This window comes from Solanum dulcamara, chromosome 8, assembly GCF_947179165.1.
Source record: "Solanum dulcamara chromosome 8, daSolDulc1.2, whole genome shotgun sequence".
Lineage (NCBI taxonomy): Eukaryota > Viridiplantae > Streptophyta > Magnoliopsida > Solanales > Solanaceae > Solanum > Solanum dulcamara.
In genome coordinates this window covers 3762255-3777196 of record NC_077244.1, presented here as the reverse complement: position 1 = coordinate 3777196, position 14942 = coordinate 3762255, and the positions used below count along the sequence as shown (strand labels likewise).

Sequence of the window (14942 nt, the reverse complement as noted above, 5' to 3'; positions counted from 1 at the left end):
TGTACACTCAATGAAAGCTAATTTATCCAAGTGTCCAAGAGTCAAGACATACTTTCTAGCAACAAAATCAATATGACAACAACAACATCAACATACCAAATGTAATCCCACAAGTGAGTTGTGAGGAGGTTATAGTGTACGTTGACCTTATCCATACCTTGGGAGGTAGAGATGTGGTTTCTGATATCTAAGAAAAATAAATTGAAAGGAAAATTCAAGTTTATGTGCAAACGACGAGATCCTCTTCAGTGGCGAGGAAATTGAGATCTTGGTCAAAATGTTTATATGTAAATGCACCCTGTGATAAAAGAAGAAAAGAGTATTATTGTTTCCATACTAGCTATATCATGTCATTATTCATTAAAAACTATAAAAGCCACTACCTAATACAATCATCATAACAGAATTGTCCACAGCAAATTATTGACTAGCCTATTAACTTCAAATCATAAATGTTTTCATTCAGAGAATGTCTTAAGACAAACCTTTCAAAGCATCTTCTTCGGAAATGGACCTTTCAGTTCCATATGAAGACAGAGCATGTCATTATTAGTACGACCTAGAAATAAGACTTTCCCAGCATAAAGCTCAAACAAACAGCAACCTACTGACCAAATATCCATCGGATGATCGTATGGGCAAGCCAAGTACAAAATACATTAACAAACAAAACCGCAGATCCATAAAACTACTTAGGATCAAAACATTAGAGCATCAAACAAAAGAAACAAAGTGAAAAGGAAGATCAAAAAATAATAAATGGAAAATCTTGAGAAATGATACTTACTGATCTCAGGGGCGCGGTAAAAGCGGCTCACGAGGTATGGATTAATTTTGTTTTTGCCAGCAAACATAGCATTGCCAAAGTCACAAAGCTTCAGCTTGTCTTTCGCTTCATTTACCTTAACAATTAAATATAGAAAATTCATTATACGCATACAAAAGCAAAGTGATAAAAAGCTACTCTCAGCAGATGCAAAGTGGGTGAATCAGCAAGCCAGCAAAAGATACAATACTCAAAACATTCCACTTACCAAGATGTTGTCAGGTTTAATGTCATAATGAAGCACGCCACAACTCTTTAGATGCTTCAAAGCACTGAAAAGTTGCTTTGCATAAAGCCTCACAACGTCGAGGCTGAGTCCAATGTTACGCCCAAACTTCTTCTAGAGCTCACGGAGATTCATCCAGAGAGACTCAATTACTAGACAAAGATTATTCCGGTACTTGAAGCTAGAGATTAAATGAACACAACGGCGCTTGTCTTTAGGATCTGCACCAACTAGTTTCTTCACTATGACCAACTCCTCCATACCCACTTTATACTTGATGAGCAGAAACAAAAAATTAGGCCATCAAAACAAGCAAGGTTGGCACGAAATGGAGAAATTAATAAATTAACTAACATCGTTTCATTATTATAAATGATTTTTATTGCTACTTTTGTCAGGTCACCGGGTCTAGTCTTCAAATCTTTAGCCCAAATAACAGTAGAAAGCACACCTTTCCCATGAGCAGCAAGAATCTCATAACGGCCATCAAGAATTTCTCCGAAGCGGTATCCTGCAAAAATTAATGAGAATTAGAACATCAACTAAGACAAAAGTTACTAGCCATTACAAGAAAGTTGACAAAAATAGGCAGAAGGATAAAGTTACTTTCTTGAGGTAACAATGTCAACTTGCAGTATGATATATCAAATAAGAGAATGAAGGGACTGTCATGAGCAAATATCAAGGAAGAGGGAGAAAAAAAACAAATTTAGAAGTGTGATCAACATGCTCTGAAGTAAAAACTCAGATAAGAAGGATCCAGGCAAAATGTGAGATGAAATACTTACTGTTGGTGAAATTATAAGATTACAAATTAAAATTGAAAAATAAAATGAAGAAATTAACTTCACTTCTTGGCTGAGGCGCGGATATCTCGCTCTCTTTAAGGAGATTCAAGCCCACTGCAGTAAATCGTTTCACTGGTCCAGCAGTAGTCCTCTTGACTTGTCCCCTCCAGGATACAACAGCCTTATCACAAAAATGTAACTCAACAAACTCTGGACAAGAGTTGAGTTTAAATCTCTACACAAAGAACACCTCCCATCAACTAATAAGAACTCTCTTTTTTATATAAACTTAACTCTCTCAATTTTTTCTTCTCTTATACTTATTTCAAAACAAAGAAGACCTCTCTATTTATAGGAGAGAAAATCATACAAAGATGAAAAAATAATAGAATGCCATCATTATCATCATTTAGTGTACCATTATGATTTAGTGCACCATTATGATTTAGTGCACCACTTATTAGTGATAATTAGATTAAAAATACATAATAATATGATTTAGTGCACCACTTATTAGTGATAATTAGATTAAAAATACATAATGGAATGATTTAATCTTGCACTAAATAAAGATGATAATGAAAGACATTTTTATGCACTAAAGAAAGAATAATAAAGATGACATTAAATGTCATCAATGGGCAATTGCTAAAATTGCAATTTAATAAAATGTTAAAATGTTCACACACTAACAATCCCCCACTCATTTTAATATTGTATAAGAGAGTTTATCAGCTGAAGGAAGATTACTATACATAATGAAGGTGTGCTCTGCATTGAACCTCCACTTAGTGAAACAATAACTTTTACTCCAGAGTCGTAGTGGTCTCAGACTTGAACTATGACTGCTTAAGGGACATAAAATATTACTGCTCACACATAGTAATCAAGGTATTGTCACGAGCTTTATAAGCCAGCACATTACGGCCTTGTGCTATCCCGGTTTTATGAGTGCTTTTGAGAATAAGCCTAATTCTCATAGGAAGCGGCCTACTTCCATACTCACATAGGTGAAATCTATCAAGAGTGCTCCTGAAAATTTAACACTCCACCCATACGGGCTACAGATTTTCATTAAGAGTTATTTAAACTCAACCTCCTCAATTCACTACAGGAAACAATGCACTCACATCATAGGGAGGGAATAAAAATAGTGCATTTTTTTCACAACAAGTCATCATATGATTCGTTTTTCCCATTGAACCTGGTTATAGGATCTCTAGTCTCCAAGTTGGGTTTCCTCATATATGACTCATGGATTTATAGGCTTCAATCCCATCCCCCTCGATGTGCTCCAGACCTTTTCTCTTGTTAAGGCCTTAGTAAGAGGATCTGCAAGATTTTCACAAGATTTGACATAATCAACATTAATGGTACCATTTGTCAAATATGATCTTACATTACTGTGTTTCCTCCTTATAGGTCTGGATTTACCGTTGTAATAACGATTTTGAACTCTACCAATTGCTGCAGTGCTATCACAATGAATTAAAATTGGAGGAATTGGTTTTTCAAAATAAGGTATTTGAAATAATAAATCTCTTAACCAATTCGCTTCCTCACTAGCTGAAGCTAAAGCAATTAGTTCAGCCTCCATGGTAGAGTTAGCAATTATAGTTTGTTTTTTTGATTTCCAACAAACAGCACCACCACCCAATGTAAAAATGTAACCAGTGGTAGAACAGGAATCACCTGCTAGAGTGTTCCAATCTGCATCAGAAAAGCCTTCAAGTACAGCAGGATATTTTTTATAGAACAAACCACAAGTTTTTGTTCCAATTAAATATCTCATAACTCTTGTTATAGCATGCCAATGTTCATTACCTGGCTTGCTAGTAAACCTTCTAAGTACTCCTACTGCATATGCAATATCAGGCCTAGTGCAATCAGTCACATAACTCAAACTTCCAATTACGCTAGCATATTCCTTTTGATTTATCACATCAATTTCACTTTGTACAGGAAACAAGTGTACACTTGAATCAAAAGGAGTTAAAACATGCTTGCAATCAAGAAAGTTATATTTTTTTAAAATTTTCTCAACATAATGTGACTAGTCAAGGAAAATTCCATCACATGTTCTAGTAATTTTTATTCCTAGAATAAAATTTGCCTCACCAAGATCTTTCATATCAAAATGGCTTCTAAGAATGTTCTTAGTATCATCAATAACATTCATATTCGAGCCAAAGATCAATAAATCATCAACATATAGGCAAATAATAACATGTGTATTATTCCAAGACTTATGATATATGCACTTATCACACTCATTTGTTTTAAAATCATTTTCAATCATGCAGGAATCAAACTTTTCATGCCATTGCTTTGGTGCCTGTTTCAAGCCATATAGGGATTTAGTAAGTTTACATACTTTGCTTTCTTGGCCTGCTTCAACAAAACCTTCAGGTTGTTCCATATAAATTTCTTCATTAAGTTCTCCATTTAAAAAAGCAGTTTTTACATCCATTTGATGAATATGCAAATCAAAAATTGCAGCCATAGCAATTAAAAGTCTAATGGATGTAATTCTTGTAACCGGAGAAAAAGTATCAAAAAACTCTAGGCCTTCTAGTTGCTTAAATCCTTTAGCAACTAGTCTAGCCTTATATTTATCGATTGATCCATCTGGTTTTAACTTTTTTCGTAAGACCCATTTGCAACCAATTGTTTTACAACCTGGTGGTAAATCAACTAACTTCCAAGTTTTATTAGAAATTAGTGATTCCATTTCATCATTTACAGCCTTTTTCCAAAAAATAGAATCATACGAAGATAAAGCTTCTTGTAAAGTGAAAGGGTCATCTCCAACATTAAAAACATAAAAATCAGGCCCAAAATCTTTTTCTACTCTAGCTCTTTTACTTCTTCTTAACTCAAAATCATCAATTTCTTTATTTTTTAAAATGGAAGAAGAAGAACTAGGTAGTGATAAAATATTTTGTTCAATTCTTTGACCCCCACTATTTTTAGAATCAAAAGGAAATTTATTTTCATGAAAAATAGCATCACCTGATTCTATTACAATATTATCTTCAAGATTAAAAAATCTATAGGCTGTACTATTTAAAGCATAACCAAGAAAAGCACAAGTAGTAACTTTCTTACCCAATTTTGTAACTTTGGGATCCATTAGCCTCACAAAGGCTAGACAACCCCAAACTCTTAGATATCCCAAATTTGGCTTATGACCTTTCCACAACTCAAAAGGTGTTAGTTTAGTCTTTTTATGAGGCACTCGATTTAACACATAACACGCAGTCAAAATAGCTTCACCCCAAAAATTCAAAGGTGCATTTGACTCAATAAGCATGGCATTAGTCAATTCAACCAAAGTTCTATTTTTTCTTTTCGCTACACCATTAGATGAAGGTGAATAAGGAGGAGTAGTTTCATGAATTATTCCCAATGATCTAACAAAAGAATTAAACTCATTTGACTCATATTCACGGCCTCTATCACTTCTAATTCTTTTTATTTTCTTCCCAAACTGATTTTCAACCTCATGGAGAAAAAATTTAAAATTTTCAAAAGCATCACTTTTATTTTTCATTAAGTAAACATATGTAAACTTAGATAAATCATCAATGAAAGTGATAAAATATCTATTTCCTCCACGAGTTAAAATTCCTCCAAGTTCACAAATATCAGTGTGAACTAATTCTAATAAATCAGTTTTTCTTTCAACTTTAAAATGAGGCCTTTTAGTGATTTTTGCTTTACTACAAGCTTCACACTTTTCAAAATTCTTTTTAATCACTGGGATTAATCCTAAATTACTCATGATTCCAACATAACGATCATTAATATGACACAAACGAGCATGCCAAAATTTAGTAGAAGAAAGCATGTAAACAGAAGTAGAAATTTTATTCATTTCAACATTCAGTTTAAACATACCATCACAAGCATACCCCTTTCCCACAAAAATACCTTTTTTCACAATTACATATTGATCAGATTCAATAATTTGTTTAAAGCCTGCTTTATTAAGAAGAAAACTAGACATCAAGTTTTTTCTCATGGAAGGAGTATAAAGTACATCTTTCAAAGTTAATATCCTTTCAGAGGTAAAACACAATTCGACATCTCCCGTTCCAAGCACTTGAGTAGTATGAGAATCACCGAGCATGATGGTTTTGGGCTCTCCAAAAGGAGTATATTTTTTAAACCAATCTTTGTCATAACAGACATGACGGTTTGCACCAGAATCAGCCCACCATCCATCAACATTCTCAACCATGTTTATGTCTGTAATCATTGCCACAAAAGGCTCTTCGGTAACGTTTGCCTGAGGTATAGGACCACGTTTCCGGTATCTGCAAAATCGAGCAATATGCCCACTCTTGCCACAGACAAATCACGGTCCTTTATCATAAACTTGTTGATTTTGTGCTTGGCTATTTTCACCATTATTTTTCTTGGGTAGTCTACCATTATTTTTCTTGAACTTTTTCTTCTTAGGCTTCAAAGAGGTATTTTTGTTAGATTCAGGAGTAACATATTTTGAAGTAACTAAATTTACCTTCGTTGTGATGTTGCTCTCTTCATTTTGTAAAAGTGCATCTTGGCCCCTTGCCTCCTCTTCCATGCGGATTTTCATGATCAAAGTCTCAAGAGAAGTTTCTTTTTGTTTGTGGCGCATAGTTTTTTGAAACTCCTTCCATGAAGGTGGAAGTTTGTCTATTATGCCACAAACAATAAGGTTGTCTCCAATTTTGACTTCCTCGGACCTGAGCTCTCCAACGATCATTATAAAATCTTGAGCTTGGTCTATCACTGATTTATCATCCACCATTTGAAAACGAAAAAATCGACTAGCAGCATATTTTTTCGCTCCAGCTTCTTCGGTATCATATTTACTCTGCAATGCTTTCCATATTTTCTTTGCACTAGAGTAAGTTCTATCATAATAATCATAAATATTATCAGATAGACAATTCAGAATATAATACCGACACTTGTAGGAATCATTATTGTACTTTTCCACTTTCTCTTGATGAGAAATAAGTTCATCGTTATCCATGGAGAGGATGTCAACTTTATTAGGATTTTTTTGAGTTAACACATATGAAACATTGAGAAGACTTAGGTAGAAAAGTACTTTACCCTTCCATCTCTTGAAATGATTACCATTAAACCGAAATGGTTTGTTTAGATCTCCCATCTTGATATCCGCGGATTTTTCAATTGTAGCCATATTGAAATCTCCTTAAAATTGTTGGTGAAATTATAAGATTACAAATTAAAATTGAAAAATAAAATGAAGAAATTAACTTCACTTCTTGGCTGAGGCGCGGATATCTCGCTCTCTTTAAGGAGATTCAAGCCCACTGCAGTAAATCGTTTCACTGGTCCAGCAGTAGTCCTCTTGACTTGTCCCCTCCAGGATACAACAGCCTTATCACAAAAATGTAACTCAACAAACTCTGGACAAGAGTTGAGTTTAAAGCTCTACACAAAGAACACCTCCCATCAACTAATAAGAACTCTCTTTTTTATATAAACTTAACTCTCTCAATTTTTTCTTCTCTTATACTTATTTCAAAACAAAGAAGACCTCTCTATTTATAGGAGAGAAAATCATACAAAGATGAAAAAATAATAGAATGCCATCATTATCATCATTTAGTGTACCATTATGATTTAGTGCACCACTTATTAGTGATAATTAGATTAAAAATACATAATAATATGATTTAGTGCACCACTTATTAGTGATAATTAGATTAAAAATACATAATGGAATGATTTAGTTTTGCACTAAATAAAGATGATAATGAAAGACATTTTTATGCACTAAAGAAAGAATAATAAAGATGACATTAAATGTCATCAATGGGCAATTGCTAAAATTGCAATTTAATAAAATGTTAAAATGTTCACACACTAACACTTACTATAATAGCCTTCAGGATCATTCCAATTATCATGAAAACAATTGCGCTCGATCGGCATGCCATCTCATTTACCCTACAAAACAGATATAACTAGACACATGAAATCAGTTTACTTATTACAGCCTGATTTGACAAAGAAAAGACTCTCCAAAGCACAATAAATTATTTCCCACAATTCAGTCTAAGCACAAGTACAAAGAACAGAACAATCCTCTTTTTTTCTCTCACTTATTGGCTAGGGTTTTACCTTGGAGCATACAACACAAGATAGGGGAATTCCTAGATATCTGTAATGACCCTCAAGGTCGTTTTTGGAATTTTTGTAAAATGACTATTTTACCCCTCCCTTTAGTTGCCCCAAGTCATTTTCGATTGGTATTGGGTGTTGATTTTTAGAAAATTCTATGAAAAGTCAAGTCTTTGGAAATTTTGAGTTTTCATAAGCTTCAAGTATTCAAAAGTGATATTTGAGATCAATCGGAGCTACAGATCTCAGAATGGAATTCCGTCAATTCCAACAGCTCCGAAATGTCGAGATTGGCTTAGGAGACTTTACGAAATCAGTTTTGGAGTTGTAACGAAGATTTGAGGCCTTGAGTTGAGAATTTGTGGAACTTTAAGTCAAGGTTTGACTTTGGTCAACTTTTGGAGTTACGATACTCGGAATACAATTCCAACGACTTCTTGGATTCGGAAGATGGCTTTTGGTCTAGAAGAAGTGTTGGTTGAAATTTTAGAGGTTGCGAGTCTGTTTTGGTATTTTAAAGGCTTAAGTTGGTCTAGTTGCGACTTTTCGAGTTTCGGATCAACGAGATCTCGAATTCAAATTATGATGGTTCCATCATCTATGGAATGACCAAATTAGGCTAGTAGCACTGTTGGAATGACTATCGAGGCAATCGATACGAGTTTGGGGACATTTGATGCTTTTGACTTTAAAAATTAGTCTATGGTTGACTTTGGTCAACATTCTTGGAAATCGCGCTTGAATGAAAATTCAGACAACGCGGTTAGTTTTGGAATGTCGATTTTGGTTTAGAAAGACCCTTCGTTCACTTTTCGAGGATTCCGGACTAATATCGAGGCTCGTGGTGGAATGTGGCTTAAAAGAGCTCTTGGGTGTGGGACCCACTTTTTATCATAATAATCTTGTATGAGAATTCTGAATGCGCCATTGAGTCCGAAATATCGAATTTAGTGGGGTAGCATATCATATTTATTTTTATCGGGTTTCGAACGAATTCCGAGGGTCCGTTTGGACACTTTAAATAATGGAAAACCAGAAAAATCTGGTGCAAAAGTGCAGATTTTGCATCAGATTTTCAGCATTTTCTCTCAACTTTGAACCCTTATTTCTTGAGCTTTTCAAATCCGAATTCAGCGATTCAAGAGTCTATCTTTAAGAGATTTTCGTGAGGAATTCATTAGTGAGCTCGGAATCTTGATTAGAAGTTTCGTTTTAGGTAAGATTTGATGATTTAGATGCTGCCTCGATCATTTTCGGATTCAGATTTTTGTAAACTTTGGAAGATGATTTCTTGGTCATCTTAGATCCGAATTCAGTGATTGAAGAGTCTACCTTCAAGAGATTTTCACGAGGAAACCATTGGTGAGCTATGAATCTTGATTAGAAGCTTCGTTTTAGGTAAGATTTCATGTTTTAGATGCTGCCTCGATCATTTTCGGATTCAGATTTTTATAAACTTTGGAAGATGATTTCTTGGTCATCTTAAATCCGAATTCAGTGATTCAAAGCTCTAAATTGTGTAGTTTTTCCATAGGAATACAGTGGTGTAATAAGAAAGTGATGGGGAAGATTTGTTTGAGGTAATATTCGCATTATAGCAGATGCCCTCCCTATTTTCGGAATTAATTTTTGAAGAACTTTGAGAAATCACTTCTTGGCCTATATAAATCCGATTTTGGTGATTCAAGGGTCTAAATTCAAGAGAATTTCACGAGGAATCTCGTGGTGATCTCAGAAATACGAGGGGAAGCTTTGTTTGAGGTAAAACATCGAATTTAGCAGCTGGTTGTTACATTTCCGACTTAGAATTGTGTTGATCTTTGAGGGGTTGGTTCTTGCTCGTTTTGACTCCGATTTGGGTGATTCCAGAGGCTATTTTGCATGGAATTTTGAGAACATCGTGGAAGTTTCAGAATCTGATTTTGCCACATCATTCTAGGTAATAAATGGATTTTTAGCTGCAGATTTAGTATTTTTCAGAATCAAATTTTGTTGAATTTTGGAAGAGTGTATCTTGGTTAATATAACTCCGTTTTGAGTGATTCTTGAGGCTAGATTGTGGGGGTTTTCGCAAGGAACGTCATGGTGAATTTTTTTTGGTTGGCAGATTTTTGTTTTTGAGAAATCGACTCTTAAAGAGGCTGTCTTGTTTGTTTTCTTAATTTAAAAATGTGGGAATTGATTGTTTGTTCGTCTTGCGTTATTTTTTCACCCAAATTTTGTTAGAAATCTGAATTTTGAGCTTAGGGTGACGTTTGGAATCTGTTTTGGGTGTCAAATATAAAGTTTCATATGCGTGTCCCATAATTCTCATTTTAGACCCCAAAATTGGTCTGTCTCCAAAAATTATGAAATTTGTGTCTAAACGACCGTATCGACGTTGTGGTTATGTTTTTGACAGCTTGGCAGCGTTCCAAAGTTGTTAGAAAGGAAAAAGCTCCAGCACAGTGATTTGAAACTCGCGTGTGTAGCCTACAGGTAGACTATGCTTTTACCTTTCTTTAAATTGAGCTGGAATGTGTGAAAGCATGTTGAAATAGTTGGAATTTGGGTTGGGTAGTTTGATTGTATATTTTAGATGTTAGAAATCATGTTTTAGGCTTGTTATCGGGTTTTTCGGATATTTAGAAGCATGTGTATCTTGTCGTTATTTGTTACTATTATAAGGAGAGTTGAATGAGCATGTTGTTGATACTGTGGAGTATGTTGGCCTTAGTATAAGATGTAAACTTGCTTTGGATGCCTCGACGTCGCTCCAGTGGACTTAGATCCTTGTAGAATGGTGTAGTGGGCTAGTGCCTGGTAGCTTGGCCTTTGCTAGGCGTTACCCTTGCTCTTAAAAATATCCTCATCCATAAATCGGTATAATCGTGACTTTCGTGATGCGTTGACAATAAAAGATTTCGTGATCGTTGACTTTGACTCCGGTTCCAGTTTTGGCGACATATTGGTTGACTCATATAGGAAAAGATTTTTGGTACTGTTGTATTCTAGTTGGGAAGTAGAATGTTTGGCATCATGGATAAATTATCTGTGAGCATCTGGGTATAAAGTCCCGGCCTCCGTTCTGAATTATCGGGGAGCATCCGGTACTCAGCTCCGGCCTTTACCGACTTGCTAGTATGATGAGCATTCAGGTACCCAGTCTCGGCCTCAATTATACTGATGTATTACGGCGAGCATCCGGGTACCCAGTCTCAGCCTCGACCGTACTGATGTATTATGGCAAGCATCCGAGTACCCAGTCCCGGCCTTGGCCACTTTGAACATTCGAGTGAGTATCTGGGTCCCAATCCCAGCCTCGACCCCTAAGGCACCCCTAGATCGATTAGCGCTTGGAGATTCTGGGTTTGGAAATGATATAGTACTTTGGCTCCTAACATCACAGATTCTTGGTTCCTAGCCTTGGTAGTTGTAGCTATTTTGTGTACTCGGCGAGCTTATGGGGGTTCGTCCGGATTTTTATTTAAATTGTGCACGAGTGTCCCGATTGGGCTTATGGGGGCCTAGTTGGGTATAGTTAGTTGTAGCTCTAATAGATAGTACTCTTTTCATTTTAGATACGTATGTTGATCCCTATTTAGGCTTATTCCTCTTTTTCATATTGTTTTTACCTTTTCTGCTTAGTCGGCCTATGATGCCTACGGGGTACCTGTTGTCTTGGTATTCATACTACACTTTGCATCTACTTTTGTGATGCGGGACCGAGCACCAGCTACCGTCACGAATAGATCGAGCTTATTGCAGTCAGATTCGGAGACTAGGGTAAGCACTTGGCGTTTCTGGAACACTTATATCTCCTTCAGTATAGATGACCCGTCTTTTGCCTTTTGAGACTAGCCAGTTATTGTATATATTTTTGGTCTACTTTCGAGACTTATACTCGTCTATTATTTTGTAGCAGCTCTAAATTTGTGACTTCCAGGTTCTGGAAGGAATTTTTTTTTTTACAGGAACAGACCCTACACGAGCTCCCACCTCTCGTGCACAGTCAAGGGTTAAGCAGCACCCCCAAGCCTTATCATAAATAAAAATAATAAAAATACATGAAGGGGAACATAAACCTTACCTCCGACCCTAAGGTGGTTCATAAGTCGACTAACCTACTAAGGTCGGCCAACTTATCCCCGAATACTAAAGCCCGTTTGGATTGGCTTAAAGCCCCTTTTTAGCTTTTAGACATATTTGCCTAATGCTAATTTTAAGCCAGAAAGTTCTTAAAGTCGGTCAAAATGAAAAGTTAGGATTCCTAACTTTTTTTTAAGTGCTTAAAGTCATTTTCTTTGACCATGAAAATTACTTTTATATCCCTTATATTTTAACTAAATTTCCAAACTACCCTTTTTATTCTTTTAACCCTAAAATTCACATAATTTTCCTCATTTAAGCACTTTTATCCAAACACTCAACTGCTTATTTATAAAAATAACTTTCAGCACTTTAAAGTTCTAAAAGCACTCCATACATAAAAGTTATATTTTTTAATCCCATCCAAACGAGCTCTAGATGGAAAAAATGATAAACCTATGAGAGAACTCCTCTAGATACAATGTAACTAAGAAAAACGTAAATGAGGGAGACTCTCCCCTTCCATGTAAATACGAGAAAGAAACCTACACTAGTCCTATTCAACTAAGCTACATTCAATACATAGCGAAATTGAAGAAGGCCAAGTATACGAAACTTCCAATTTGCATGGATTGAGATCGTTCAATTCATCTGCGTCCTTCTTAATCTTTTCATATTGAGTTTGTCCATGAGGTGCTAGTGCGTCACGCAAAGAAAAGTCTTGGTGCTGCAGATTTGGCTAGAAATGGATGTTGACCACATTGGTGAAACTTAGCCGGCTAACTTTTCAAGGTCGCTCGACTAACATCTCAAATTGTCCGTTCGAGCTGTAACTTCTTGGGCTCCGCAAGTGTTGTATTTGCTGTAATCCTGCAATATCTGGAAGCATGTTGGAGTTGTATAAAGCAGCTGTTGAGGGTTGCTGACAGTTGCTACAGTTGTGTGTTGTATGTGGCATTTTCTGCTGTTGTTGAGAGTTGCTGATCTGGTGTAGGCTGCAAAGTTGATGTATTTGTGTTGATTTCCAGGTACCTGCAGCTTTGCATTTGTTGGAGGTCCAGCTTATTGCATCTGCAGAGTTTGCCAAGGTGCTGGTCTTTTGCCATTTGTGATGCAGTACTGTAGTGTACCTGCACAATAATTAAACAAAAAGGATTCTGCACAAACAAACAAGCATACTCTTGGTGGTGTTGTAGATCTGAAGTGTGCATTTCCTTGACTAAAATGTGTTGGTTGTTGGTTGTCGTTGGTTTGCTGTATTTCTTCCACCCAGCCTGCCTTTTATAGCTCTGTGAAATTTGCACAAAACAAGCAAACAAAGAGCACCCAAGCAGTAGTGCTGAAGATATTGAAAAGTTCCATATGTTTCCAATCTAGCTTCAGCTATGTGCATCTGCACACAGGAAGCAATGAAGGATCCAACTTGTTGTGTTTGCTGGAACTTGGTGCAGCTGCAGAGGTTTTTGGTTGTTGAAGAGCTTGTTGTTGGGTGGAAACATGCTGGAACTCCATAACCAATTGCTGCAACTCCTTAATGTACCTGCACTAACAAACAAACAAAAATACCAACTAGAACTTGTAGGTGTTCCTTGTGTGTTGGAGGTTGCTGGGATTGTTGTTGAAAGGTGTTGTTGTTGGATGCTGTAGCTTGCAAGCTGCAAGTATTGCACAAAGCAATGTTGCACCATGCCTCTATTGTACCAAAACAAAACAAGACAGGGCCTCCATCCAAGTTGCATATACCTGCACAAATAAGCAACCAGCCATACATACAAGAACTTGTAGGTGTTTTCTATATGTTGTAGGCTGTTGGGGTTGTTATTGGAATATGTTGTTGTTGGATGTTGTAGCTTACAAGATGAATTTGTTGCACAAAGGGGAATCCGTATCTTTGTAGCATTCTTGCTTCTCCAATCCAAGTTCCAACTTGTCAAATGTTTCATCTTGCCACTGCTGTACCAAAAACTAACAAGGTTGGGCTTCCAGCCAAATTGCTTATACCTGCATAGCCAAAAACAAGAAAAGAAAAAGGAAAATACTAATCTATGCCTTATCTCTAGAGGTATTGTGGTTATTCTAAGCATGCAAGGAGCAGGGGAGACTTTCCCCTTTATATTGGTCCTAACTATAGAACCTTCAAAGTAGCTATAACTATGCATAATAATAACCAATTTGAAGAGTAAGTTGGACCAACAAAGATGGAGAAGTCATGGTGGTTTCTTGATTCTCTTGAGCCTTCTCCTTCTGAAATTAGCCATTTCAAGCATGTCTAGTTCCATGTGAGCTCTTGCCTCTTTGGGGAGATCTTGTTTGGTGAAGTAGAGTTCTGGAGCAGTGCATTTGTGACTATGTTTGGACAAACTATCAGCAGTGGAGTTGGCTTCTCTGAATGTGTGGCTGCAGATGAAAGAATGGAATTGATTGATGATGTTGTTGAGCTTGTCCAGTAGCTCTGTGATGGCCCAATGTGGCTTTGCTTCATGTTGCAGCCACTTGAATAGAAGCTGAGAATCAACTTCCAGCACTACCTGTGTATAACCAAGTTGAAGACACCAAGAAAGACCAAATATTGCAGCCTTAATCTCTGCTTTTGGTTGTTAGTACCTGCACCCAAAGGACCTGCATAAGCAAATATGAGTTCACTATGTGCATTCCTAAGGATTCCTCCTCCACCAATGTTGCCAGGGTTATTAAGAGCACTGCCATCAGTGTTCTGTTTCATCATGTGGTCAGTTGGCTTGGTCCAGTAGACAGGAGTGATTTTGGTATCATGGTAACATTTTTCAATCAAAAGGACCAGGTCCCTCCAGTTATTTGGCCAATCAATATATGAAAATGCAGTGTTGAGCAGGTTAGAGGTGTCTTTGAAGATAGAGAACTTAACTCT

At 36.4% G+C, this 14942-nt stretch overlaps 1 pseudogene; it reads right to left on the bottom strand.

Moving 5' to 3' along the window:
* Window positions 1-220: 220 nt before the first annotated feature.
* The window catches only part of LOC129898951 (serine/threonine-protein kinase prp4-like), a 30739-nt pseudogene continuing 16017 nt past the window's right edge, over window positions 221-14942 (bottom strand).